The sequence below is a fragment of the Hordeum vulgare genome, chromosome 5H (genome assembly GCF_904849725.1).
Source record: "Hordeum vulgare subsp. vulgare chromosome 5H, MorexV3_pseudomolecules_assembly, whole genome shotgun sequence".
In the NCBI taxonomy this organism is placed as follows: domain Eukaryota; kingdom Viridiplantae; phylum Streptophyta; class Magnoliopsida; order Poales; family Poaceae; genus Hordeum; species Hordeum vulgare.
This window is the reverse complement of record NC_058522.1, coordinates 124,789,304-124,816,737: the sequence shown is the minus strand read 5'-3', so window position 1 is coordinate 124,816,737 and position 27,434 is coordinate 124,789,304.

Genomic DNA, 27,434 nt, shown 5'->3' with positions numbered 1-27,434 from the left:
TACGCGCTTATCAGGGCCGTTAGGAACAGGTTGGCTGCCAGGACCCTTTCCAAAGATTACTTTTAAATCTTTGACCATATCAAATACTTCAGCACCAGTACGGATGACAGGCTTCCCCCGGGGTTCTGCCTTACCATTGAAATGCTTGCCTTTTTTCTTTAAGGGATGCTTGGCGGAAGAAAACAACGATTGTACGGATACACATTCTTCCTACAGTTGTCGAGATATATACTTTCTGTCTGATCCAAACAGTGCGTGCATGCATTGTATCCCTTGTTTGACTATCCTGAAATGTTACTAAGAGCAGGCCAATCATTGATGGTTATTAAAAGCAACGCTCGAAGGTCAAATTCCTCTTGTTTGTGCTCGTCCCACACACGTACACCTGGTTCGGCCCACAGCTGTAAAAGTTCATCAACTAATGGCCTTAGGTACACATCAATATCGTTGCCGGGTTGCCTTGGACCTTGTATAAGCACTGGCATCATAATGAACTTCCGCTTCATGCACAACCAAGGAGGAAGGTTGTAGATACATAGAGTAACGGGCCAGGTGCTGTGACTGCAACTCTGCTCCCCAAAAGGATTCATGCCATCTGTACTCAGACCTAACCATAAGTTCCTTGCATCAGCTGCAAATCTCGGGAACTCTCTCTCGATTTTTCTCCACTGCCGATCATCAGCGGTGTGCCTCAACTTATCGTCTTTCATACGATCTTCCATGTGCCATCGCAACAACTTCGCATGATCTTTATTTCTGAACAGACGTTTCAACCGTGGTATTATAGGAGCATACCACATCACCTTGGTAGGAACCCTCTTCCTGGGTGGCTCGCCCTCAATATCACCAGGGTCATCTTTTCTGATCTTATACCGCAATGCAGTGCATACCGGGCATTTATCCATATCCTCGTACTTCTCACCGCGGTAGAGGATGCAGTCATTAGGGCATGCATGTATCTTCTGCACGTCTAATCCTAGAGGGAAGACAAGCTTCTTTGCTTCATACGTGCTGGCGGGCAATTCGTTCTTTCTTGGAAGCATCTTCTTCATCAGTACCAGCAACTTTTCGAATGACGATTCAGTCACACCGGTCTCTGCTTTCCACTTCAGCAATTCCAGTGTGCTACCCAGCTTCTTCTGGCCATCTTCACAAGTTGGGTACAACAATTTATTGTGGTCCTGTAACATCTGCTCGTACTGCAACCTCTCCTTTTCTGTGTCGCAACCTCGCCGTGCATCAGAAATGACCCGGCCAAGATCATCAGCGGGCTCATCTGGTTCCCGTTCTTCATCCTGATCTTCTTCTTCATTGTCTTCCATTGCGGTATCAGCATACTCAGGGAACATAGATCGGTAGTTGTGATCATCGTTCTCTTCTTCTTCATCGTCGTCTTCCATCATAACCCCTCTTTCTCCGTGCTTGGTCCAAACATTATAGCCCGACATAAAACCGGACCGAAGCAGGTGGCTCTGAATGACTCTTGAGGAAGTGTAATCCTTCTCATTCCGACATTCAACACATGGACAAAACATATAGCCACCACCATGCTTGTTCGCATCGGCTGTATCTCGAAAAGAATGGCGAAAAGCAGTTGTGCGTCGATCATCGTACATCCATGGATGGCTCATCTCTGCGTTATACGACAGTATATCAAATACAATCACGATCCTAAAAATTAGTACCGCACGGTCTAAACAAGGAAATATAGTTGCTAACCTTTTAGAATAAGTAGAAATAAAGAGGAAGAGGTTTAAGCGTGGCTCGGGCATCTCATATCGTAATTGTGTTCGGTGAACTGAAGCGGCATCGCTCTAACACACATTTCAACAAACACCTCTAGTGCATCAAAAAAAGTGGAGAGCAAGCACCCACCCACAATCCTCCATCCAAGAAAAATGCAAAGAAGAGGGGAGAGGGGGCTGTGCTATATATAGGCAGAGGACTTTAGTCCCGGTTTGAGACACAAACCGGGACTAAAGGTGGCGCACATGCGGGCTGCCCACCGCGTAGCCCTTTAGTCCCGGCTTGGGACACGAACCGAGACAAAAGGCTCCTTACGGGCCGGTACTAAAGCCTCGAGGGAGGATATGAGAATTGGGGCGACGTGGCTGGGCCTTTAGTCCCGGCCCAGAGGCAGGCCGGGACTAAAGGGTCCAGGCCAAAGGCCCGTTTTCTACTAGTGTAAGCTATGGAAACTACAGGATAAGTAGATAACAAAACTATGATAACAATTTGTCCAAACAGAACAATTTGTGGCAATTTATTTAAAAATTGCACTTATCTATCTCCAAAAAATCTGAAAGTTTAGGAAGTGATAATTTTTTTTTATGAAATTACTTTGCAAAACAATTAGAAACTTTCAAGGTTCCAGTAAAATACAATAATTCAAATACTACAGCAAAAGTTTTTGTTTTATACAACACACATCACACATGCAATTCAAGCATTCTAAATGCCATTCTTGGGACTTTTTATTGAATAAAACATTATAAATAAGATATAACACATAAAAAAAAATGATGCTCCAAGAAAAACACATATCAGGTGATGAATAAAAATATAGCTCCAAGTAGGATATACCTATAATGTTGGAGATGAAAGACGGGATGCCTACCGGGGCATCCCCAAACTTAGATGCTTGAGTATTCCTTGGATATTACCTTGGGGTGCCATGGAAATCCCCAAGATTAGGTTCTTTCTGATCCTTATTCTTCTCATACTGGCATCTGACCCAAAACATGAAAACTTCAATCACACAAAACATAACAGAACTTTGTGAGATGGGTCAGTATGATAAATATAGATCATTCACTTAGGTATTGTCATGAAAAGATTCATAATTGTTATCACATAATACCTACAGTATTCTATCATTGCCATAATTTATGTCACTCAATATAAGTTATGAAAACACTAAAACAAGCAAACTATGCACGCAAAACAGAATTTGTCATAAACAGAATAGTCTATGAAGATCTGCATTCAAACCATACTTCCCCGACACTAAAATTTCTGAAACATTATGACGACTCATATAATTTGCATACCAAAACTGTGTGAAAATTTCAGAATTTTTGGATGCTCCAGTAAAATCAGAGAAATTTTGCACTGGACGTAAATGTTTCTGTTTTTGCAAAGAATCAAACAAGCAAGTATCCACACTATCCCGAAGGCTTTAGTTGGCAATTTATTGAAATAAATCTATAAAAACTGACTAATACAGTATCTTAATCATGTGAAGACTCAAAAATAGAAAAGGGTAAATATTGTGTTGTCTCCCAACAAGCGTTTTTCTTTAATGCCTTTTTAGCTAGGCATGATGATTTCAATGTTGCTCGTATAGGAATAATAGTTGCAACATGCAAGAGAGCATCATGAATAACATGGCAAGCACATTTAATTATAACCCACTTCTTGGGCATAGGGATTTTTTGATCAAATAATTTATGAGAGCAATAATAAACTAGTATAGGAAGGCAAAACAAGCATGACTTCAAATCTTTGAACACATAGGGAGGAAACTTGATATTATTGCAATTCCTACAAGCATATGTTCCTCCCTCATAATAATTTTCAGTAGCATCATGAAGTAATTCAACAATATAACTATCACATACAACATTATTTTCACGATGCACAAGCATAGAATTTTTATTAATACCCAAACAATCAAAATTCTTATCATTCAGAGTATTGGGAGCAAACTCAACAAAATAACTATCATCAGATACTTGATTGGCATAATCCAAATGAAAATTAAAATCATGATGACAAGTTTCATGGTTATTATTACCCTTTATAGCATATACATGTCATCACAATAATCATCATAGATAGCAACTTTGTTGTCATAGCGAATTGAAACATCTTCCAAAATAATGGAATCGTCACTAAATAAAGTCATGACCTCTCCAATTCCACATTTATCATTATGAAAAGATTCGACACCCTCGAAAATAGTGGGATCACTACACTACAGGAATCAGCTTCTTTGACGTCCGCCATAACAGATGGCAAAGAGGACTCCACCGAGGGCATTGATTAATCCACAGACGGCAAAGATTTTGTGTCAGCTTACGACAAAATTGTAGCTTCTTTGTCGTCAGCCTACCCTAAGCAGACGACAAAGCTCTTTACCGTCAGTATCTGGCACCAAGCAGTCGGCAAATAAGTTGAGACGGCAGCCGATAGGCGACGCCTCCGTTAGTGCTAACGGAAGCTTTGCCGTCTGCCTCCCTCAATCCCTTTGCCGTATGCCTCCCTCATCCCGTTTGCCGTCTGCTTCCCCGGGCAACAGACGGCAAAGAAGCTATATGGCTAGCTCTTGCTGCCCCCAGGGTGCACAGCTGGGTGCCATGTGGCACCTTTGCCATCGGCTAGCTGATGGCAAAGCTCTTTGCCATCAGCTGGCAGACGTCAAAGAGCCCATATAGCATCTGTTTTGTTTGTTTTTGTTATTTCACATCACATATATAAATATATTTCACAGCACATATACGATATATATTTCATAACACATATATATAGTTCACCACACATATATGATATACATATAAAGTTTCATCAATGTACATCCCATATATCAAAAGAACCAACATACAAAGTTTTACACTCTACATCCATAGATACATATACATATAGTTCGACATTGTTCATCAACTCAAACGAAAATTAGAACTAATAAGGCACTCCATGAATGCCAGCTTCCATGCATGTAGTACATCCAATCTGCAAAAATGTGAATAAGAAAGTCAGAAGAAGAACAACATATGATATTTTTCAGCTAATTATGTCATTTTAGAGGATATAATATTCATGAGCTAACCAAGGTTCTTATGCCATTTTGAGCTTATTATGTCATTTTGGAGCTAAATGGGCTAATTATGTCATTGTTGGGGAAAATAAGGTAAGGAGAATATGAAAGAGGAGAAGAAAGAGGAGGAGGAGGAGAAGAAGAAGAAATCAACAAGAAGGAGAACAAGAAGGAGAATTAGAAGGAGGAGAAGGTCTCCTCCTCCTTCCCCTTCTTCTCCTTCTTCTCCTCCTCCTCCTCCTCCTTCTCCTTCTTCTTCTCTTCTTCTTCTTCTTCTTATTCTTCCTTCTTTTCATTTTTCCTATTTCTTCTCCTCTTGTTGGAGCTAAATTATCTAATTCTATCTTTTTGGAGCTATATGGGCTAATTATGTCATTTTAGTGGAAAACAAGCTAAGTATATAATATTCATGAAGAAACCAAGGTTCTTATGCCATTTTGAGCTTATTTTGTCATTTTGGAGTTAAATGGGCTAATTATATCATTGTTGGGGAAAATAAGGTCAGTAGAATATGAAAGAGGAGAAGAAAGAGGAGGAGGAGGAGAAGAATAAGAAATCAAGAAGAAGGAGAATAAGAAGGAGAACGATGAGGAGGAGAAGGTCTTCCTTCTCCTCCTTCTCCTTCTTCTCCTACTTCTCCTCCGCCTCCTTCTCCTTCTTCTTCACTTCTTCTTCTTCTTCTTCCTTCTTTTCATTTTTCCTATTTCTTCTCCTCTTCTCCTCTCGTTGGAGCTAAATTATCTAATTATGTCTTTTTGGAGCTATATGGGCTAATTATGTCATTTTAGAGGAAAACAAGCTACGAATATAATATTCATGAGATAACCAAGGTTTTTATGTCATTTTGAGCTGATTATGTCATTTCGGAGCTAAATGGGCTAATTATGTCTTTGTTGGGGAAAATAAGGTAAGGAGAATAAGAAAGAGGAGAAGAAAGAGGAGGAGGATAAGAAGAAGAAGAAATCAAGAAGAAGGAGAAGAAGAAGGAGAAGGAGAATGAGGAGAAGGAGGAGAAGGAGGAGAAGGTCTTCTTCTCCTTCTCCTCCTTCTCCTCCTTCTCCTCCTTCTTCTCCTACTCCTCCTTCTCCTTCTTCTTGTCTCCTTCTTCTTCTTCTTCTTCTTCCTTCTTTTCATTTTTCCTATTTCTTGTCCTCTTCTCCTCTTGATGGAGCTAAATTATCTAATTATGTCTTTTTTGGAGCTATATGGGCTAATTATGTCGTTTTATAGGAAAACAAGCTAAGAATATAATATTCATGAGCTAACCAAGGTTTGTATGCCATTTTGAGCTTATTATGTCATTTTGGAGCTAAATGGGCCAATTATCTCATTGTTGGGGAAAATAAGGTAAGGAGAATAAGAAAGAGGAGAAGAAAGAGGAGGAGGAGGACAAGAAGAAGAAATCAAAAAGAAGGAGAAGAAGAAAAAGGAGAAGGAGGAGAAGGTCTTCTCCTCCTTCTCCTTCTTCTTCTCCTCCTTCTTGTCCTACTCCTCCTTCTCCTTCTTCTTCTCTTCTTCTTCTTCTTCTTCCTTCTTTTCATTTTTCCTATTTCTTCTCCTGTTCTCCTCTTGATGGAGCTAAATTATCTAATTATGTCTTGTTGGAGCTATATGGGCTAATTATGTCATTTTAGTCGAAAACAGGCTAAGAATATAATATTCATGAGCTAACCTATGTTTTTATGCCATTTTGAACTTATTATGTCATTTTGGAACTAAATGGCTAATTATCTCATTGTTGGGGAAAATAAGGTAAGGAGAATAAGAAAGAGGAGAAGAAAGAGGAGGAGGAGGAGAAGAAGAAGAAATCAAGAAGGAGGAGGAGAAGAAGAAGGAGGAGAAGGACCTTCTCCTCCTTCTCCTCCTCCTTCTGCTTCTCCTTCATCTCCTCCTCCTCCTTCTCCTTCTTCTCTTCTTCTTCTTCTTCTTCTTCTTCCTTCTTTTCATTTTTCCTATTTCTTGTCCTCTTCTCCTCTTCTTGGAGCTAAATTATCTAATTATGTCTTTTTGGAGCTATATGGGCTAATTATGTCATTCACCCCTGATGACACTCAGTTGTTAATACTAGTTTATAATGACCATTGCAATGAAACTCACTGTGCCAATCGCAGAGAAGACGGGCATCAGCGGAGGGACTTGACCTGCCATGATAACGATTAAAATAAATTAGTACAACATAAAAAAATTGAATAACTGACATGAATAATAATATGTACATATATAATTTAAGTTGTGAATCTTACAAACTAATAATCATCATTAATAAATGCATCATCATCATCACTATCACACATGTCTTCATGAATGACGTGCTCATCGGGTTCAACGACATGAAGTTGTGAAGGCCTTTGTGTAATCGGTCAAGCATTGACATGTCATCCGCATCAGTAACCTCTTCTAGTTCCAGCGCTGCTGGTTCCGGCTCAGGGGTGAAGTCGGATTCATTGTCACTGTCTACTTCCATGTTCTGGTGTGAAGCATGGCGGTTCTTGAAACGTTTCTTGGAAAGACGTGTTTCTTGGAAGAATTCTCCATCATATGTGTCTGGGTTAATGTGAGGTTCATAATCCTGTTCATTTGGGAGAGGTGGTCTAACATGTGGCGGCACTTCATAAACAACATACCAACCTTCGAGAATCTTATCAGTTTGGCATGCCCACGGTAGATAGAAAACTTGGGTCGCCTGTTGAGTCGTAATATAGACATCGGGAACATCTAAATGGGTGTTTGGATTGATTTCGACTAGTCCTATATGTTCATGAGTCCTTCTAGTCTCCTTCGGCTGGAACCAATAACATTTGAAGACTACGATGTTCAGTGGGTTTTCACCATAGAATTGAAGTTCATAAATTGCTTTAACTCTTCCATAATACTCGATAACACCTTCACCGATAGCAGAGACACCACAATTTGTAGATTTCCGGTTGGGCATAGATAGCTCTTTGCCAAAGGTACGAAAGAGATACACGTTGATGTTGTATTTCTCAAATGAACGGACCTAATAGTCAAAACCATTAGCAGCTTGTCTCAATTCGGCGTCCATAGACTCTTAATTAGCCTACAAGTTTAATACGAAATGATGGTTGCATTTGCCGCAAGTTAGACCAAGAAATGAAATGGTCCATTATTGATAATTACCGTTTGTTTGAACCAAGATATGAAACCGGGATAGCCGCCTCCTATCTTTGCCAAAAGATCATACTCTTCGACGGAATCATTTTCGATCACCGCTCCATCCAAGAATTTGGGGATGCGTCGGCTGTATGAAATATCCGGGAATAAGAGCAGTTCAAAGGAATTAGAAGTTACGGGAAAATGTGTCGATAACTTACTCGATGTACGGCCGCACTTCTGTTAGGTTGTTGAAGATATACAACGAAATGGTCTGCCATTCTTCGACATCCAACGTTATTGGTTTCGAAGCACCGGCTGGTGCGAGCTTCCCATTGAATAGGCTGAGGTTGGACCCACCTTTTTAGGGTCTCCATCATTGTGCCGAGGCTTCGGATTATGCAAATGATGATTTTTGGCTTCGTAGTGTGCTGTCACAAAGTTTGCCACCTCCTCGGTAATGAATGCCTCAGCCATCGATGCTTTAATTCTATGCTTATTTTTACATTTAGCTCGAAGCGTCTTGTGCATCCTCTCAGTTGCATAGCACCAACGATTTTGCACGGGCCCACCAAATCCTGGCTCGGTCGGTAGATGTAAAATCAAATGCTGCATTCGATTAAAGAAGCCTGGCGGAAAGATCTTCTCTAACTTGCACAACAACTCCGGTGCGAACTCCTCCATGTCTTCTACCACGCCAGACGACAATTATTTCGCACAAAGAACACAGAAGAAATAGCTCATCTTCGCGAGTACTAGCCATTCATCCTCAGGAATAAAGCCACATAACATCACCGGCATTACCCGCTCTAGCCATATGTGCCAATCATGACTCTTGAGACCAAAGATTTTTAATTTTTGAAGACTCGCTCCCCTCTTTAGATTCGTTGCATACCCATCGGGGAACATCAAGTGCATTTTGACCCACAAGATAATTTCCCTCATAGCTGGCCTTCCAAGATTGAACCAGGCCTTTGGCTTCGACCACTTCTGCTTTCCTTTGCCTTCTCGCATGTTTTGTAACGGTCTATGACATAGTGTCTCTGGATCGACTCGAGCCTCAGTATTATCCTTTGTTTTCCCATCTATGTCGAACAATGTACCAAAAATAGCCTGTCCGATATTCATTTCAGTGTGCATCATGTCGATATTGTGTGGAAGAAGGAGGTCTTTGAAGTAAGGCACATCCGAGAAGCATGGCTTGTGAGTCTAGGCGTGTTTTGAATTATACCCCTTGAAATACCCTAGAAGCTCTGGATCAGGCTCAAGGGTGTTTAACTGATCCAGGATCTGTTGGCCTGTCAACGTAGGTGGTGCCAAGTTTTTGAAAACTTTACTTTTGGTAAAGTTCTTCCTGTCTTTTTATGAACTGATGGTCAGGATCCAAGAACTGTCTATGCAAGTCAAAGCAAGAATACTTCCGACCCTCCTACAACTAATGAAACTAAATAGCTACCTTGCATTGGGAGCACGGGAACCTTCCATGCACACACCATCGAGAGAATAGCGCATACGCTCGCGAGTCATGCATAGAGTACATGTACCACACATGCATTTTGAAGATTTGGTTTCTAGCGGCATCGTATGTCTTGACCCCATTATCCCAAGCTTCTTTCAATTCATCCTTAAGCGGCTGCAGGTACACATTCATATTCTTCCCCGAATAATTGGGCCCTGGAATTATCAACGTCAGAAATATGTTCTTTCTTTGCATAATCTGGCAGGGGGGGGGGAGATTGAGTGGAATGACAAATACAGGGCAACAACTGTATTGGGTTGCCATCATGCAGAAGGGATAAAAACCATCTGTGGCAACGCAGACTCGAGGATTCCTTGGATCTGTCGCTTTATCCTGATGCAATCCATCAAAATGTTTCCACGCTTCCCCATCCGATGTGTGTACCGCCATCTTATTCCCATCCGCATCTAGTTCGGTTCTTTTGCCCAATTTGTGCCATGTCATCTGACTGGCTGTCTCTTCAACCATGAAAAGACGTTCAAGCCTTGGTACGATTTACATATACCGAAGAACACTAACTGTGATTTTGGTCTGCCTCTTCTCACCCATACCGTTGTCTACCACAAGATACCTAAAAGACTCGCAATTGGGACAATAGTCCAAGTGTGCATACTCCTTCCTAAATAAGACACATCCTTTCTCACATGCATCTATCTTCTCATAGGGCATCTTAAGTACACAAAGTATTTTGTCCGACTGGTGCAGGTTTGCAGGCATGACATGGCCTTTGGGTAGGAAGCGTCCAAATAGTGTCACCATCGCGTTGTAGCATTCTCTTCCCAAGTTGAACTAGCCTTCAGAGCCATTACTTGTGCAATTGCATCCAGCTGACAAAGCTCAGTTTGCTCATGGAGAGGACGTTTTGAAGACTCCGACATTTCATAGAAGGCCTTTGCAGATTCCTCCATCTCATCTTCCGAATCCCGAGCATCATGAAAGTCTTGCACCATGTCTTTGATCCTGGTACCATGCTCGTCGCTGCAACAATGGACCACCTCAGCTCTGGTGCGTTGTATATTCTCGCCATGAAATGTCCACACCGTATAATTAGGCTTAAAACCCCTCCTCTGCAGGTGTTTAATCATTACAACCTCTATCGTCTTTTTATAGTTGTCGCATCGAGGACAGGGGCAATAATTTTTTCCTGGCCATTTGCAAATGCGGCTTTCAAAAATTCCTTGGTTTTTAGAAACCATTCTTTCGTCATCTCTTTCTGACTAGGGTGACCGGTATACATCCACGCACGATCACTCATCTTGCCTAGCTACTAAAGACACAAGAAATATATTTATATATAATTTAGCATATATATTCATTGGTTAATCAAGTTTGCCATTTTTATTACGTCCATACAACCTACACGCTAATAGGTAAAGATAGGTCCTAATCCCACCCGAGTATGTGTAGATTGGGATCGTTTTCCCATGCTTTGCTCCGGATCCAACGCAAAATTTCGGCAGCACCTCCCTGATGTTCTCCTGATACACGTCTCTGCAATAAACAGAGAGGATGTGTATCCAGAGAACAACAGGGAGGCACTGACGAAATTATGCATCGTATCCAGAACAAAGCATATGGGAAAACAAACCCAATCTACACATACTCGGGATGTCCATGGATAACGTTGGACAATTCGAAAGAATCACGGTTATAAATATAAGCAAATGCATGCATATTTATAACTGTAACCCTTTCGAACGGGAGACGCATACTGGTCACGCATACTGATAAATTAATTTAATTACCTAAATCTAGCAAGTTTCATCCGAAAACCGACCCACAGTAAATGAAGTGGCGAGGAGGAGATGACATTTGTACTGACCCATGAATGCAGGTGCGGACCTCGTACAACTCACGGGGAGGTCTTCGCACAGCATACCTCACAGCAACGAGACAACTGTCACATGTAAATCCACTCGATCAACACAAATATGCTAATTATGTCTTTTTAGAGCTATATGGGCTAATTATGTCATTTTAGAGGAAAACAAGCTAAGAATATATTCATGAGCTAACCAAGGTTTTTATGCCATTTTGAGCTTATAATGTCATTTTGGAGGATAACTAGCTAAGTTGTGAGCTAACCAAGGTTCTTATGATGTTTTTACCCTAACTAAGCTAATTATGTCATTTTGGAGGATAATTAGCTAAGTATGTCTTTGTTGGGGAAAATAAGCCGCGTTGAAGAAGAAAGAGAAGAAGCAAGAAGACAAGAAGAAGGAGAAGGAGGAGAAGGAGAAAGAGGAGGAGGAGAATGAGAAGGTGGAGGAGGAGAAGAAGAATAGAAGAAGAAGGAGAAGAAGACGAAGAAGAAGGAGGAGAGAAGAAGGAGAAGAAGAAGGAGAAGAACGAGGGAGAAGAAGAATGAGAAGATGAAGGAGGAGAGATGAAGGAGAAGAAGGAGGGCTCCTTCTCCTCCTCCTCCTTCTCCTTCTTCTTCTCTTCTTCTTCTCTTTTTCGTCTCTTCTTCTTTTCATTTTCCTCTTTCTTCTCCTCTTCTCCTCTTCTTCTTCTTCTCCTCCTCCCCCTCCTCCTCCTCCTCTTCTCCTCTTCTTCCTCCTCTTCTTCTTCTTCTTCCTCTTATTTCTATTTCTGTTTTTCTTTATCCTCTTCTTCTACTTAACTTCTTTTCTTCTTTTTTCTCTTCTTCTCCTTCTTACTTTTTTCTTCTTCTCTTCTTCTCTTCTTCTTCTGTTCTTCTTTTCTTCTTGTCCTTATTATTTTTTTCTACTCCTCTTCTTCTTCTTCTTCTCCTTCTTATTTTTTTGTTCTCCTCCTCCTCCTCTTCCTCTTCTTCTTCTTCTCCTCCTCCTCCTCCTCCTCCTCCTCTTCTCCTCCTCCTCTTCTTATTCTTCTTCCTCTTCTTTCTATTAAGCTAACTAACTAGTGGCAGATGGTCTTTATATGAAAAGCTAAGAACTAAATTACAACTAAAATAACATCAACCACTACTACAACAACTACTACAACTACTACAATAAGAACAACTACTACAACAACAACAATAACAACAACTACTACTACAACAACAATAAAAATCAACTTTGTTGTTATAATCTAATTCCAAAAAACTAAATAACAACAAGTTAATTTTCCCATGTGGGGGTGTGGGGGCTCACTGGTAGGGGCGGCTGTGGCGTCGTGTGCGACAGGGCCGGGGTGTTGGGGCGGCGGGGTGGCACTAGGGGCTGCGGGGCGGCGGCGCCGGGGGGCTGTGGGCCACCGGGGCGGCGTCGGGGGCGGTGGGGCGGCGGCTGCGGGGCTGTGGGGCACCGGGGCGGCGCCGGGGGCGCCGGCGCGATGGTGGTGGGCATCGGGGGAGAGGATTGGAAGAGAGTGGCCATTTGAGAGAGAGAGAGAGGGCCGGGGTGGCGGCGGGATGGCCGTTACAAAAGTCCTAAGCTTTGCCGTGTGCTGGCGGACGACAAAGGGTCTAGACTCTTTGCCGTCTGCTTTCGGACTCTTTGCCGTCCGCTAGCACACGACAAAGAAGCGAGTGTAGTTTGACCTAACATCCCCTCGGCCAGGTGGACCTAGTCCAAAGCTTTGCCGTCTCCTGTCCTAACCTTTGCCGTCTGCGGCTGACGGCAAAGAAGTGGCTGATGGCAAAGACATTATATGCCATCAGCGAGTTCTTTGCCATCTGCTTTGTGGAAGCTCACGGCAAAGACACTCTTTGCCATCAGCCAACAGACGGCAAAGATTTGGCACTCGACAAAAAACTGAATTCCAGTAGTGTTAGTACCTAGACTCGACACTCTTCCAAACCCACTTTCATCAATATAATCATCATAAATAGGAGGCATGCTTTCATCATAACAAATTTGCACATCAAAACTTGGGAGATTAAAAATATCATCTTCATGAAACATAGGATCCCCAAGCTTGTGGCTTTTCATATCATTAGCGTCATGGATATTCAGAGAATTCATACCAGCAATATTCTATCATGCTCATCATTCAAGTATTTCAAATTAATGATTTTTATATATTCTTCCTCTAGTAATTGAGCACAATTTTCCTTTCCATAATTTTCAAGAAAGACATGATAAAGATGAACACTATGAGGCCACATCAATTCCATTTTTTTGTAATTTTCTATTTATAAACCAAACTTGTGAAAAACAAGAAACCAAAATATTTAATTGCCAGATCTAAAGATATACCTTCAAGCACCCACCTCCCCGGTAACGGCGCAAGAAAAGAGCTTGATGTCTACTACAGAACTTGTTCTTGTATACTCTTGTTGGGCCTCCAAGCGCAGAGTTTTGTAGGACAGTAGCAAATTTCCATCAAAAGGATGACCTAAGGTTTATCAATCCATGGTAGGCATAGGATGAAGATGGTCTCTCTCAAACAACCCTGCAACCAAATAATAAAAAGTCTCTTGTGTCCCCAAAACACCAAATACAATGGTAAATTGTATAGGTGCACTAGTTCGGTGAAGAGATGGTGATAGAAGTGTAGTAATGATAGTAGATATAGTTTTTTTATAATATGAAAATATAAAAGCAGCAAAGTAGCAAGTAACAAAAGTGAGCATAAACGGTATTACAATGCTTGAAAATGAGGCCTAGGGTCTGTACTTCGCTAGTGCAATCTCTCAACAATGCGAACATAGTTAAATCATATAACAATCCCTCAACGTGAGAAAAACATCACTCCAAAGATCCTACCTAGTGGACAACATAAGAAGAAATTATTTGTAGGGTACGAAACCACCTCAAAGTTTTTCTTTTCGATCAATCTTTCCAAGAGTTCATACTAAGATAACAAGTTATCCTTTCCGATCAATCTATCAAGAGTTTGTACTAAAATAACACCATAACAAATTCAGATTCATAATATTCAATCCAACAAAAATAAATTCAAGGATCAGACCAAGATTTCTATTGGAGAACATACTATGAAAATATGCAATCAACCCCTATGCCTAGATTATCCCATTGTCACCTAGGGAATCCGCGAGTTGATGCCACAATATATATCAAGTGAGTCACTTCAATACCCAATGTCACTACGAGTATCCGCATGCAAGACATATATTATGTGTTCTCAAACCTGAATATTAAATCCAACATAACGAGATCTTAAAGTGAAAGATACAATTCATCCCAATAATATCATGGGACAAACACCATATGATCGAACTACATTAACAAGGCCTGTGATATATGAAGATCATGACCTCTCAAGAACACAAGAGAGAGACAGAGAGAGAGATTAAACATATAGCTACTGGTACAAACCCTCAGCCCTCATGATGGACTATTCCTTCCTCATCATGGCTTTCGCCGGGATGATGAAGATGGCCACCGGAGATGATTTTCCCTCTCCGGAAGGGTACTGTAACATCTCCAGATTGTTTTTTCGTGGCTACAGAGCCCTGTGGCGATGAAATTTCTCATCTAGGGTTATTTCTGGAGGTTTCTATATTTATAGGATTTTTGGGCATCGGAATCACGCCAAGATGGGCCATGAGTGGCGCACGAGACACCACACCACGCCTGATGGGATGGCACGCTCTGGTGTCCAGTGGGCACCAGGGGGGCCCTGTGGTGGTTCTTTGCTCCAATATTTCTCTTTTCCTCCAAAAAATCGTCAAAAAGTTTCGTCCAATTCCAAGAACTTTTATTTCTGCACCAAAAACAACACCATGGTTGTTGTGCTGAAATCAGCGCCAATCCGGGTTAGTTCTAAATAAATCATATCAAGTGCAGCAAAACCGTATAAAAGTATTGTAAACATAGGCAAACTTGGCATGAATACTTCATAAATTATCGATACATTGGAGATGTATCAATACATTACAAAGATAAAGCAATTGAGGCAACCTAAGCTCCATTTTTTGTATTTTATTTTATAAACCAAACTAGTGATAAACAAGAAACTAAAAGATTTAACTGCAAGATCTGAATATATACCATCAAGCACTCACCTCCCCGGCAGCGGCACCAGAAAAGAGCCTGATGTCTACTATGCAACTTTATTCTTGTAGAAGTTGTTGGGCCTCCAAGTGCGAAGTTTGGTAGGACATCAGCAAATTTCATTCAAGTGGATGACCTCAGGTTTAGCAATCCATGGAAGGTGTAGGATGAAGATGGTCTCTCTCAAACAACCGTGCAATCAAATAGAAGAAATCTATTATGTCCCCAACACACTCAATACAATAGTAAATTTTATAGGTGCACTAGTTCGGCGAAGAGATGGGGATACAAGTGTAGTATGGATAGAAGATATAGGTATTGTAATATGTAAATATATAAACACCAAGGTAAAAAATATTAAAAGTGATCATAAACTATATTGCAATGCTTGGAAATAAGGCCTAGGGTTTGTACATTCACTAACGCAATCTCTAAAGAATGCTAAGATAATAGAATCATATGATCATCCCTCAAGGTGTGACAAAGAATCATTCCAAAGTTCCTATCTAGCGGAGAACATAAGATGAAATTGTTGTATGTAGTAGAACCACCTCAAAGGTATTCTTTTCGACGAGTCTATTGAGCCATTCCTATATGTGTCATGAACATCCTAGATTTCGTACTAGAATAACAACTATGATGCACATCAATCAACCCTAATGTAACCTAGATACTCCAATGCCACCTCAAGTGTCTGTGGATTAGAAATCTGATAATTCTGTCAGAGTCATGGTGTCTCCCACCTCCCACCTCTCACCGCGGCGACCCAATGGCGATCTGGATCTCTAGCCGGCGTATCCTCCATCATCACCACTCCTCTGCTCAGGTGACCCTTCCCGACCCTCCTCATGTGGTCGTGCATGGCTGGCATGGGTGGTTCTACGTTGGATCTGGATTTTTCGCATGGTTTGGCTTTCTCTGAAGAGGTTTCTCGCCACTCTGGTATTACGGTGCACCCTATGAAGCACCGTCCCCTTTCATCATGGTGATTTGTTTTGGTCGTCCTGTGTTCCGTCTTTCGACTGACACAGTCGCCGCAGCTCTGGAATCGGTGATTGGAGGATCGACTATTGAGTTTCGTGTCTCTCAAGTCACAGATTCGGTTTTCTCATTCAAATTCCTAATTGGCGTCGGGAATTTGCTCTGTGGAAGAAGCAATGTGATGCTGAATGGATTATTGTGAGTCCTTCTAAGAGGAGAGCCTCTTTAGGTTTGATGGCCATGCATTCCAGACCGCTCAAGTCTTCACTTAAATCTGGATCTTCTGTTCGTAAGAAGTTGACTTTTCCATCCCTTCAGAAATATGAGGTTTGCAAGGGCTACAAATATCCTGCTTCCATGATGAGCTAGTCATGCTTGAACAGGCTGGTTATTCGGTGCCTTCTCCTGAACGTGTCATCATCTCAGCCCCACCGCCGGCGGAACTCCGATGGACGACAGCCACGCCGCATATTACGTTTGGGACATGTTTCTCGCCAACTTTCACCTCCGGGATCTCCCGGCGATGATTTTCAAATTGCCAAATTAGTCGGAACTCCTCCCTTGCAACAAGGAGCTACATCTGATCCCACCGACATTCATGGTATTTTGAATGATGAGAATCAATTTTCGGTGGCAAGTTTGGATTCTGGGCCTATTCCCACTCTCATTAATGAGTCTGCTGAGGTTACTTCTTTCTCTGGGCCCGAGCCTAATCGCTCGATGGATATTCCCTCCTCTCAGGAGCCCCATCTGGCCTTTGACGAACTCATTAATAGCATGGTTGAGGATATCTTTTCTTGCTCAATTTGCAAATCTCGGGGCCATCTAGCTGCGAACTGCACGGCTTCGCCTGGATGCGCTGACAACACGGTGGGCCACGCACGATCTACAGGAGCCTCTTTTATGCGTAATAATTGTCTTACTTGGAACTGTAAGAGACCCACCTCCTCCCCTGTCGCTGATATCTCAGGAACTGCTGATACTCTCGGCGAAACAGCAACCCCTGCGACACAGTTCCGTCCTGTCTCATCGCCGTCGCCTCCTCGAACTCCCTCTGAGACGCCACCGGTCACTCTGCCACCGCCTCCCGCAATGGCAAACTTTGAGCTTGATCCCGAGTTCTTCCTCCCGCCTGGCCATAATATCATCGATGGAGGACCCGACCGGCTGCCTCGGACCTACACCACGCCTGCGGTCCCCATCACCAGACGTGATGAGCGCTTTGTCATCGCTGACGTCCACGCAGCACCACCGGCTGACAACGTGATTCAGGTACGGCAAGAAGTTGCTGCTCTTCTTCTTCACCAAGGGTTGCATGTTTGGTCTGCCCAACCTTGGATTGAGGGTGTTGGATAGTTTGAGCTCCGAGATGCGGCGGAAAGTTATGCTGCGGTCCACATGGTTCCGGAGGAAGTTGCTCATAACTCTGTTGTGCGCTTCCTGCGTCACGATCAGGGCCTTGGTTTCCGTGGCCAAGAGGGTTTTCGTCAGGGCTGTCTCATGCTCTTGGGGGTCCCGCTAGACTACTGTAATAGTGAAGATCTCCGGGCCGCTGTCAATACCTTTGGGAGTTCCACCATTGGGTCAGTGATGATCCTTACTTGGTTCGCTCTATTGTGTTTGCTGCGTTCCCAGATGACCGGCTGGTCCCTCGCAGTATCACCTTCTCGGAATATGCTGCTTGGGGTGGCGCCAAGGTTTCATGGTCTGCTCCGATATACATCCTGGGTGCGGCGACTGCTGAGATTCTGCCTAATGATGAGGATCCCATGCCCCTCAATGGCAACCCTCATCCGCTCCCTGGGCCTCTTGTTCACGATAATCTGCAATTTGCTCTGCCCCCATATCCTGCGCTGGGTTGGAATGCGGTACCATTGGCGCCTGGAGACCCACGGCCTGCTGCTGGTGCTGCTGCTGACAGAGGCTGGGGTCAGCCGCCTGCTGCTGCTGATAACGGAGGTTGGGGTCAGCCGCTTGCTGCCGCTGATGGAGGAGGATGGGAACCTGAAGCGGCCCCGGAAGCACCTGCTGCTGATCCTGTTCAAGATCAAGTGTCCATGGTGATTGATCAGCCGAGTCCTTCTTCCTCGGATTTGGTTCATGAGCTAGTGGACCTTGACCCTCAACCGCAGGGTGACATGGAGGTGGAACCTGCTGCTCAAGAACCACCGCTGGCTAATCCTGATGCCCCTAGTTATGACATGCCAATGGCTGCCCCGGACAATGATGCTGAGCCAGAGGAAGAGGTGCCTGTGATGGAAGAGGCGCATGATGACAATCCTCTGGCAATTGTTCTCTACAAAACCCCCCATTCAGACTGACAACATCTTTGTTGGGGCTGCTAGGGTTGTGTATGGGCCTCCTCTTCCGCCTGTAATGTCCTGGGCACGCACCTTTAATGCTCTTATGGGGGCTGCTACTGCTATGCACGTCCCTCGTCAACTATAGATGCCAATTCTGGAACCCATTATGATCCCCAAGCGATCCTGGGCAGTTGCTTTCGACGCTGACGCTCCAGAACCTCCTGTATCAGAGCCTGCTAGTACCTCTCTCTCAATGCAGGAGGTAATCCCTCTTAGTCCTTCTTAATCTATAGAGGACTTATCTTTTCGTTCTCCTGCTCCATCCAAGAAGGGGACCCGCAAGAAGGCCACTCCAGTTGTTGACTCCTCGGTCCGTCGGTGTACTCCCCGCTCCATCAAGCGAGACGGCTTCAAGCCAATTCCGCAGGAGCTGCCTGCGCATGTCCCCAAGAAGAGGAAGCCCAAGGCCAAGCCAATGTCCTCTACATCGCAGGAGACTAAGGATGTTCAAGTACATCCTGCCGTGTAACATCCCAAAATTATAAATTTTGGAATGTTAATATAATTATTAGATTGATTGTTTGTTTGTTTGCTTGAGTGATTGAAACTTGTGTGAAATTTGAAACTTTTCAAAAACTTTTGAATGAGAGGGAATAAAATGACTTTCCCCTTCTCCGGTGAATTCAAATTCAATCTTTTAAAACCAAAGAGAGAAGATGACATGACTTCTTCAACTATAAAGGATTTGAACGGAGATATTTGCATTTGAATTCTTTTGCATTTCCATTCGTTTTCTTCGTGCAAGAAATGCCGGGAAATACATTCTAGAGAGGAGGAACATGACCCTCAAACCCACGGGCATTTTGAAAGTTATTTGAACTCTAAAACTTAGAGGGTCATTTGAAAATTATTTGCAAAAGAAAATAAATCTTTTAGGCAATATTGTGAAAATAATTTTTTCTGAAGTTTTTATTTTTGCCGTGGAAAAATGCCCATCATTTAGATTTTATTTTTTTGATAATTTTAGTATTTAAAAACTCTATATTCCAAATTGATTTGATTTCCCTTTTATCGTTTTAGTTTCCTAGTTTTTAAAATAGGAAAGGAAATCACTTTATTAGGAAATACCTGCTGGCCCATTAAGACACCTTCCTATTCTAGCCCAACAGGAGATCTTCTTCCTCCTCTATCCTCCTCTCACGTGATAGAAACTTGCCTTCCATGGAGGAAGGAATCCCCTCCTTCCCGATCTCCCTCTTCTTTCCTTCCGGACGCCATCCGAGACCGCCTATAAATTCCCACCGTCCTCCTCTCTCCATTTTTCCCGAGAGAACCCCCTCTCCTCGCCTCTAGCTCGCGCGCCACCATCACCCCGTCGGCACCAGAGAACATCACATGAGTTCCACCACCTCGTCACCCCCTGCACCCTCCACCTCCCCTCCCTGCCGAGTTCTCCACCACTTCGGCCACCACCTCGCTGCACCCCTCCACCCCGCCGCCCCCCTGCTGCTCCTCCCCATCCCCATCGCCACTACCAGCGAGCAGCAGCACCACCAGTAGTTTTTCCATCGCCCCCCTGCAGGCCCTCCCTCCACCTCGCCTCCCTCCCCTCTTTGGAGCCCCTCCATCTTTCGCCAACCCTCCACTACTCCTCCCGCCGGCCCCTCCCCACCCCACCCCACATCGGCCAGCCATTGCCAGTGAGGGAGTAGCTCCCAGCCACGGTAAGGACTCTCTCCTCTCTGTTGTTCTTTTTTTTCTTTTGTAGCCCTTAGATCATTATTAGATGGTGTAGATTAGATCCTAGTATACCCCTTCGGTTTAGAGTAGCAAAACCGGCGGTTTTATTTCACTTAATCTTTTAGCCAGCAAGTTGTTGTTAGCCTCGGCCGTTTGCTCCACACGTTTCAACAAAAAACACCCCGCAGCCTATCGTAGCGCGCCACGTCTACCCCCTATTTGTTAGCTAGTCAACTTCAGTTTTTCTGTCTAAATTGCAAAAACCAGAAAAGTTTATGTTTTGTTTTAGCCATAACTTTTGATCCCGAAGTCCAATAGAGTTGATTCTTTTTTCCAGTAGCTCACAAATTTCCTGTAGTTTTTAAAAACATATAATTTGTCTATGTTTGAAATTTTCAAATATATGTTAGATCAGATTTAGTTTAAACTTTTTTTGCCTATTCCAGGAGTTTTAAAATAGCTTTTAATTTGATTCCTTTTGGTACTGATCACTAGTGATCTTATGTATCCGTGGTAAAAATTTCAGATTTGTTTGAGTACTTTAGCTCACTGTTTCATGTGAAACAATTTCTGTTTCACCTCTTTTAGGATTTCGGCTAGTTCCTTTTCTAGAATTGTTTTAAAAATATTTTCTTCATTATTTCAGAAAGATTATTATGTTTTGTTTTTGTTAGTTAAATAGTAGTTTTGCAACAAGTTTTTATTTTTTTCATGAAATCAATTCTAGTTCCTTAGTAACTTGCAATTTGTTTCCCCACTGTTTCAAATCCCGTTTGGAAGTACTTTCAAATAGTTTGTGAAAAATACTCTATTTTATCTTAGTTAGATTTATATCTTAGTTCCTTATATTATTTTCTGTTAGACAAAAACTATTTAGTGTTTGACGTAGTAGAAGACTCCCTAGTCTTATTTGAAGTTTCATTCGGATTCCTATTCGCTCTCTCTTTTGTTTTGATTGTTAGAATGATTGCTAGTATGAGTGCTTATGTGAATGATATGTTTGTTATATAGATTTCATCGAAGAGTGACGAGTAGTCTATCAAGTTATTTCCCACGAACGAAAATTCTTCTTCGTCAACATCGCCAGGCAAGTCACTTTGATCATACTATCACCTATGTTTTATGCATTGTAGTTCTACCATCCTATGACCAATTGCATGCTGCTTAGGTACTTGGAAATTTTAGTATAGAATGTAGTATCATGTGGTAGGCACACAACAACCCCAATACTTGGCCCCGGGACGACAAATTTCATATTGCTATGCTTGAGTAGACGGGAATTCGGTTGAGTGCATAACACGAGTGATGCGAGGTTGATTAAATAATCAAGACCGGTGAAGACAATATTTTCAAGACCTCGGACGCAATGCAACTCTGGGTGAAGAACGGTTGATCGGCTCCCTGGAGAACCGAGTGGATGCCCGGGATGCTGGGAACGGCCATGACATCCTGCGGAAGGCTTCACCCAGGCTCAAAGAGACGGACGGATATTTTCAAGACCCAAGGCTTACCTGCGCAGCCACAAGTCATTATGGGCTCTGGCTTGGTTGGACAACGCGGCGACTCTGGACAGGCGGTGCTAGCAGATGTAGAAGAACAATAGGTATGGATGGGCACCGACAGGGATTCAGAGGGACCCGTTGAAAGACCATGTTTAGATCATCTGAAGTGCAAGGACATACTCGGAGGCGATCAAATCTTGTGGGGAACGTGTGCAAAACTCTGCAGAGTACTCAAACCTAATCGATTAGTCGTGTCCACGGTCATGGACAACTTGAGCCAAAGGAACTGAACTTATCTGAAATTCTCAACACAAATAATAATATTGATGTGGGTATTATTCACAACATGGGTACGAGAATTGGTTGGTGGAACCATCTCGTTAACAACCAACAATGTAGTAACATTTTCCTTTTAGCCCTCTCTTGATGTAGGAGAAAACTTTCTTTACGCTAAAAACTTATAGCCCCACCTGCCATATATGCATATAGTATAGATGATATTTTATCCCCTCTCGTATGTGACTTGCCGGCATATTCAATATGCTGACCTACACGGCTGCAACGTCTTATGTTGCAGATACTTTTCTTGGACGAGTAAGAGTACGATTCAGGGTTACGGTCTACACTCAACTTGTCGTTGGTGTTTATTGGGACTCCACTCCCTTGACTGCTTCCGCTGAGATATTTAAGGTATATATCAGTTTTACGCTATTTACATGTGATTGCACTTTGATATATACATTGATGTACTGTGTGTGCCAGCATACTGATCCAGGGATGGCACAGAAACACAGAGGCTTGACTCGTCTTGAGTCGGGTCGCTACATGCCACTCCTATCCCAGTGATTCAGGAGGTAGGACAGTTACTCAGCATAGCCCTTGAGAAGCTCACGGTGGATCAACTTATGGAAGATCCTGCTGATTCTGCGCCATCGTCTTCTGATGTTTAATCCATCTATGTTTATCTGGTACTGTACTGGCTCTATGTCCTGTCAAACTTCTGCTTGCGCTGTCTTTTGGTTTTCGGAACCTTGGTTGCACTGGCTATTACATAGCCTTGCTTTTGCTATATATATGATCTGCAATGGATAGTCGTTCTACGAGAAGTTGGCGTGTGCTGTGTTGGAATGTGCGTGGCCTAAATTCGGATCATAGGTAGCGGGCGGTCCGTAACAAGATTGATGAGAGCCTAGCTGCTGTGGTCTGCTTGCAGGAAACAAAAATGCTGTCAATAGAGTTTCGTGCAGTTAAAGGTTTCTGCCCCAAACGCTTTGATCAGTTTGCTTACTCTCCTACCAGGAGTGCATCAGGAGGGCTTATCACCCTTTGGAACTCTTCCATTCTTACTGGTCAATTAGTGGAATGCACACCCTACGGATTGATCATCTCCTTTACCTCAAATAACACGGGTGAATCATGGACTTTAGTTAATGTCTATGAGCCATGTCAAGGAGAGGCCCGTGATCTTTTTGTTAGCTGGCTTTACAATCTTAATATTCCCGCTGGGGCTAATTGGTTGCTTCTTGGAGATTTTAATTTCATTAGATCTCCTGACAACAGAAACCTTCCTGGGGCTGATGTGAATGACATGTTCATCTTCAATGAAATTATTGGGCATCTGGGATTGCTCGAACTACCCATTAAAGGCAGATCCTACACTTGGTCCAATATGCAGGATTCCCCTCTTCTGGAGCAGCTTGACTGGTTCTTTACATCAGCCAACTGGATCTCCTCATATCCTCTTACTCAAGTGCTACCCCTGGCAAAGACTGCTTCTGATCATGTTCCCTGTGTGCTCACTGTTAACACTTCCATCCCTAAATGCAACCTATTTCGATTTGAAAACTACTGGGTTGAAATGGAAGGCTTTATGGAATGTGTATAGCAGTCTTGGCTCATTCCTTCAAGGAAGACACACATTACTGTTGTTATTATGGATAAGATGAAGCATCTTCGGCAGGCTTTGAAGAAATGGCAGACGTCTGTGTCACAGTTAAAAACTTCTTTTTCCAGATGTAATCAGGTGGTGCTTTGTTTGGATGAGCTTGAGGAGTTGAGGTCACTTTTCAGACCAGAAGCTAATTTCAGGAAAATTGTCAAATTACATTTGGAACATCTTCTGCATTTGCAGTGCTTGTACTGGAAGAAGAGAGCCACTATCAGATTTTTTAAGGTTGGTGAGGAAAACACTAAATTCTTCCATGCTATGGCCACTGAGAGATATAGGAGGAATTCCATTGCATCTCTCAAGTTAAATGATGGTTCTACCATCTCTGATCATGATCAAATTGCTGCATGTTTTGGGGCATCTTTCAAGGATAGAATGGGAACTTCTCTTAGCATTAACATGGCATTTGATTTACAATCCATGCTGAATGAGGTGGAGGGTCTAGATATTCTCATGGAACCTTTTTCCAAGTCTGAAATGGAAAAGACTGTTCAGGATATTCCCATTGACAAAGCTCCAGGGCCTGATGGTTTCAATGGTCTTTTCTTCAAGAAATGCTGGCACATTATCTCCCCTGAGTTTTACCAACTTGCTGCTGATTTCCATGCTGGACAGGCCCAGCTTGTGAACATGAATTCATCCTATATTACACTGATTCCAAAGAAGAGATCACCTGAACATGTGGGAGATTACAAACCAATATCACTTACTGGAATGGGTCTCAAATTTCTGTCCAAAATGCTTGCTAACAGGCTACAGTTGCAGATTGTGAAGTGTCTTCGCAAGAATCAATATGGTTTTATCAAATCTAGGACCATTCAAGATTGTGTGGGATGGACTCTAGAGTACCTTCACCAATGTCATCAATCCAAGAAACCTATAGTTATTCTTAAGCTGGATTTTGAAAAGGCATTTGATTCTGTGGAACATGAGTTTATCTTCCAGATTCTTAAGCACAAGGGCTTCAATGCTAAATGGATCCTTTGGGTTAGGCAGCTCCTAACTTCTGGATCATCTTCAGTTCTGATCAATGGTGTGCCTGGAAAGAAGTTCATGTGCAAGAAAGGTGTCAGGCAGGGAGATCCTATGTCTCCACTGCTTTTTGCTATTGCTGCTGATTTTCTACAAACTCTGGTCAACCAACTGCTGGTGGAGGGGCTGATACAGCTGCCTATACCTTGTCATGATAAGGATTTCCCTATAGTGCAATATGTTGATGATACTCTTATCATCCTACCTACTGATAAATCCCAGTTATTGCAGTTCAAGAAATGCTCTTACTTTTCTCCTAGTCCAGTGGTTTACAGGTGAATTATCACACATGTGCACTTCTACCTGTTAACACTTCTCCTCAGCATCTACAGGATCTGGCAGACTCCATTGGCTCCAGAGTGGGATCATTACCCTTCACATATCTTGGCCTTCCTGTTGGGACAACTAAACCAAGAATCATTGATCTCATGCCTCTGGTTGATAACATGGAAAGAAGACTCAGTGCTAGTTCATCTTTTCTTGCTCAGGGGGGAAGGCTGCAGTATTTAAACTCAGCCCTGTCTTCTGTACCTATCTTCTTTCTTTGAAGTCTGGATATCCCACCAGGTATACTGAAGCAGTTGGAGAGGATTCAAAGGCAATGTCTATGGAGACAAAATGGGAATGATCATGCACCCTCTCTTGCTGCTTGGCCTCTGGTATGCAGGCCTAAAAATAAAGGGGGGCTAGGGATTATGAATCTAGCAGTCCAGAATGAAGCACTCCTGCTCAAACATGCTGATAAATTCCTCAATCATGTTGATATCCCTTGGGTTCATCTGATTTGGAACACTTACTATCGTAACACTGTACCTCAGGGAACTGCACTTTGTGGTTCCTTTTGGTGGAAGGATATCTGTAAACGGCTTGACAAATTCAGATCAGTTACATATGTTCTGCCGAACAAGGGTGATTCCTTCCTGTTTTGGTCTGACTCCTGGTTGATTGGAAACTCCATTATGCCAGTGGAGGTCAGATTCCAAAGACTGTTCTCTTTTGTGGCTGACCCTTTCTGCACAGCTCAAGAGGTCTTTACTGCCTTTTATGATGACAGCATGCTCTCCATGTTTCACTTGCCACTGTCCGCTCAAGCTTATCAGGAACTGCTTTCGGTCCAAACTTTGCTTCAGGACCTGGATCTTAATCATCAGGCCTCTGACAGATGGGTATGGGGAAAGGATGCTAAGGTCTACACAGCCAAGAGATACTATGATCATATTCATAGCAGTATTGTGCCAAATCCTTTACTCAACTGGATCTGGAGAAGCTGCTGTACTATGAAGATTAAGATGTTTGCTTGGATGCTCATCATGGACAGGCTAAACACTCAAGATATGCTGGAACGGCGTCACTGGAAGGTCTCTGATTCCAACCTTTGTGTTCTATGCCACGCACGAGTCAAGGAGGACAGAGATCATTTATTCTTCAACTGTCTTTTCAGTACCAGGGTCCGGAATTACCTGTAGATCACATGGCAGGGCTCATCTATGTGGAGTGCTGCTATCGCGGCTAGAAAGGACTTTCATAACCATTTCTTTGCTGAGGTGGTTTTCACTGCATGTTGGAACATCTGGACTATCAGAAATGCAAAGGTCTTCAACCAGGAGCAGTCAAAGTTCAGAAAATGGAGATCTGGATTCATTCATGACATTTCTCTGTTAGCTCATAGAATTAAGGCTAGTTTCAGGGATGATCTCCTTAAATGGATTTCCTTTTTGCCTCCTTGAGGTTTGTAATCCTTTGCTATTTTTCCCCTTGTACATTCTAAATCTCCTCTTGTACATACTGCTCTCATATATGGGAATGAAGGAAAATGGTTGTGGGGGGTTTTCCCTACAGTAGCCGGTCAAAAAAAAGTATCTGTGGATTAACTATTCGATGCGCATAAAAAATCAGATTCATCATATTCAGTCCAACGCTAATAACTTCAAAGAGTTCCCAAAGATTTATATCGGAGAAAGTAGGACAAGAACGTGTATCAACCCATATGCATAGATTACCCCATTGTCACCATGGGAATCTGTAAGTTGAGTTCCAAAACTTATATCAAGTGAATAAAAAGAATATCCCGTTGTCACCAGAGGTATACATATAAGACATACATCAAGTGATCTCAAATCCAATATTTAATCCAGCATAACAAAATCTCAAAGGGAAAGATTCAATTCATCACATCAAGATAGCAAGGGACAAAGACAATATGATCCAACTATATTAGCAAATCCCGTTATACATCAAGATCGCGAAATCTCAAGAACATGAGTGAGAGATCGAACACATAGCTACTGGTACATACCCTCAGCCCCGAGGGTGAAGTACTCCCTCTTCATCATGGAGACCGTCGGGATGATGAAGATGGCCTGTGGTGACGATTGCCCTCTCCGGTGGGGTGCCGGAACAAGAATCCGGATGAGATTTCTTCGGTACAAAGGCTTGCGGTGGCAGATTAGAAGTTCTAGTTTTATTTCTGGGGTTTTGGGGATTTATACGATTTTTCAGCATTGGAATCACGTGAAATGGAGCCATTAGGTGGTCCCAAGCCATTAGGGCGCACA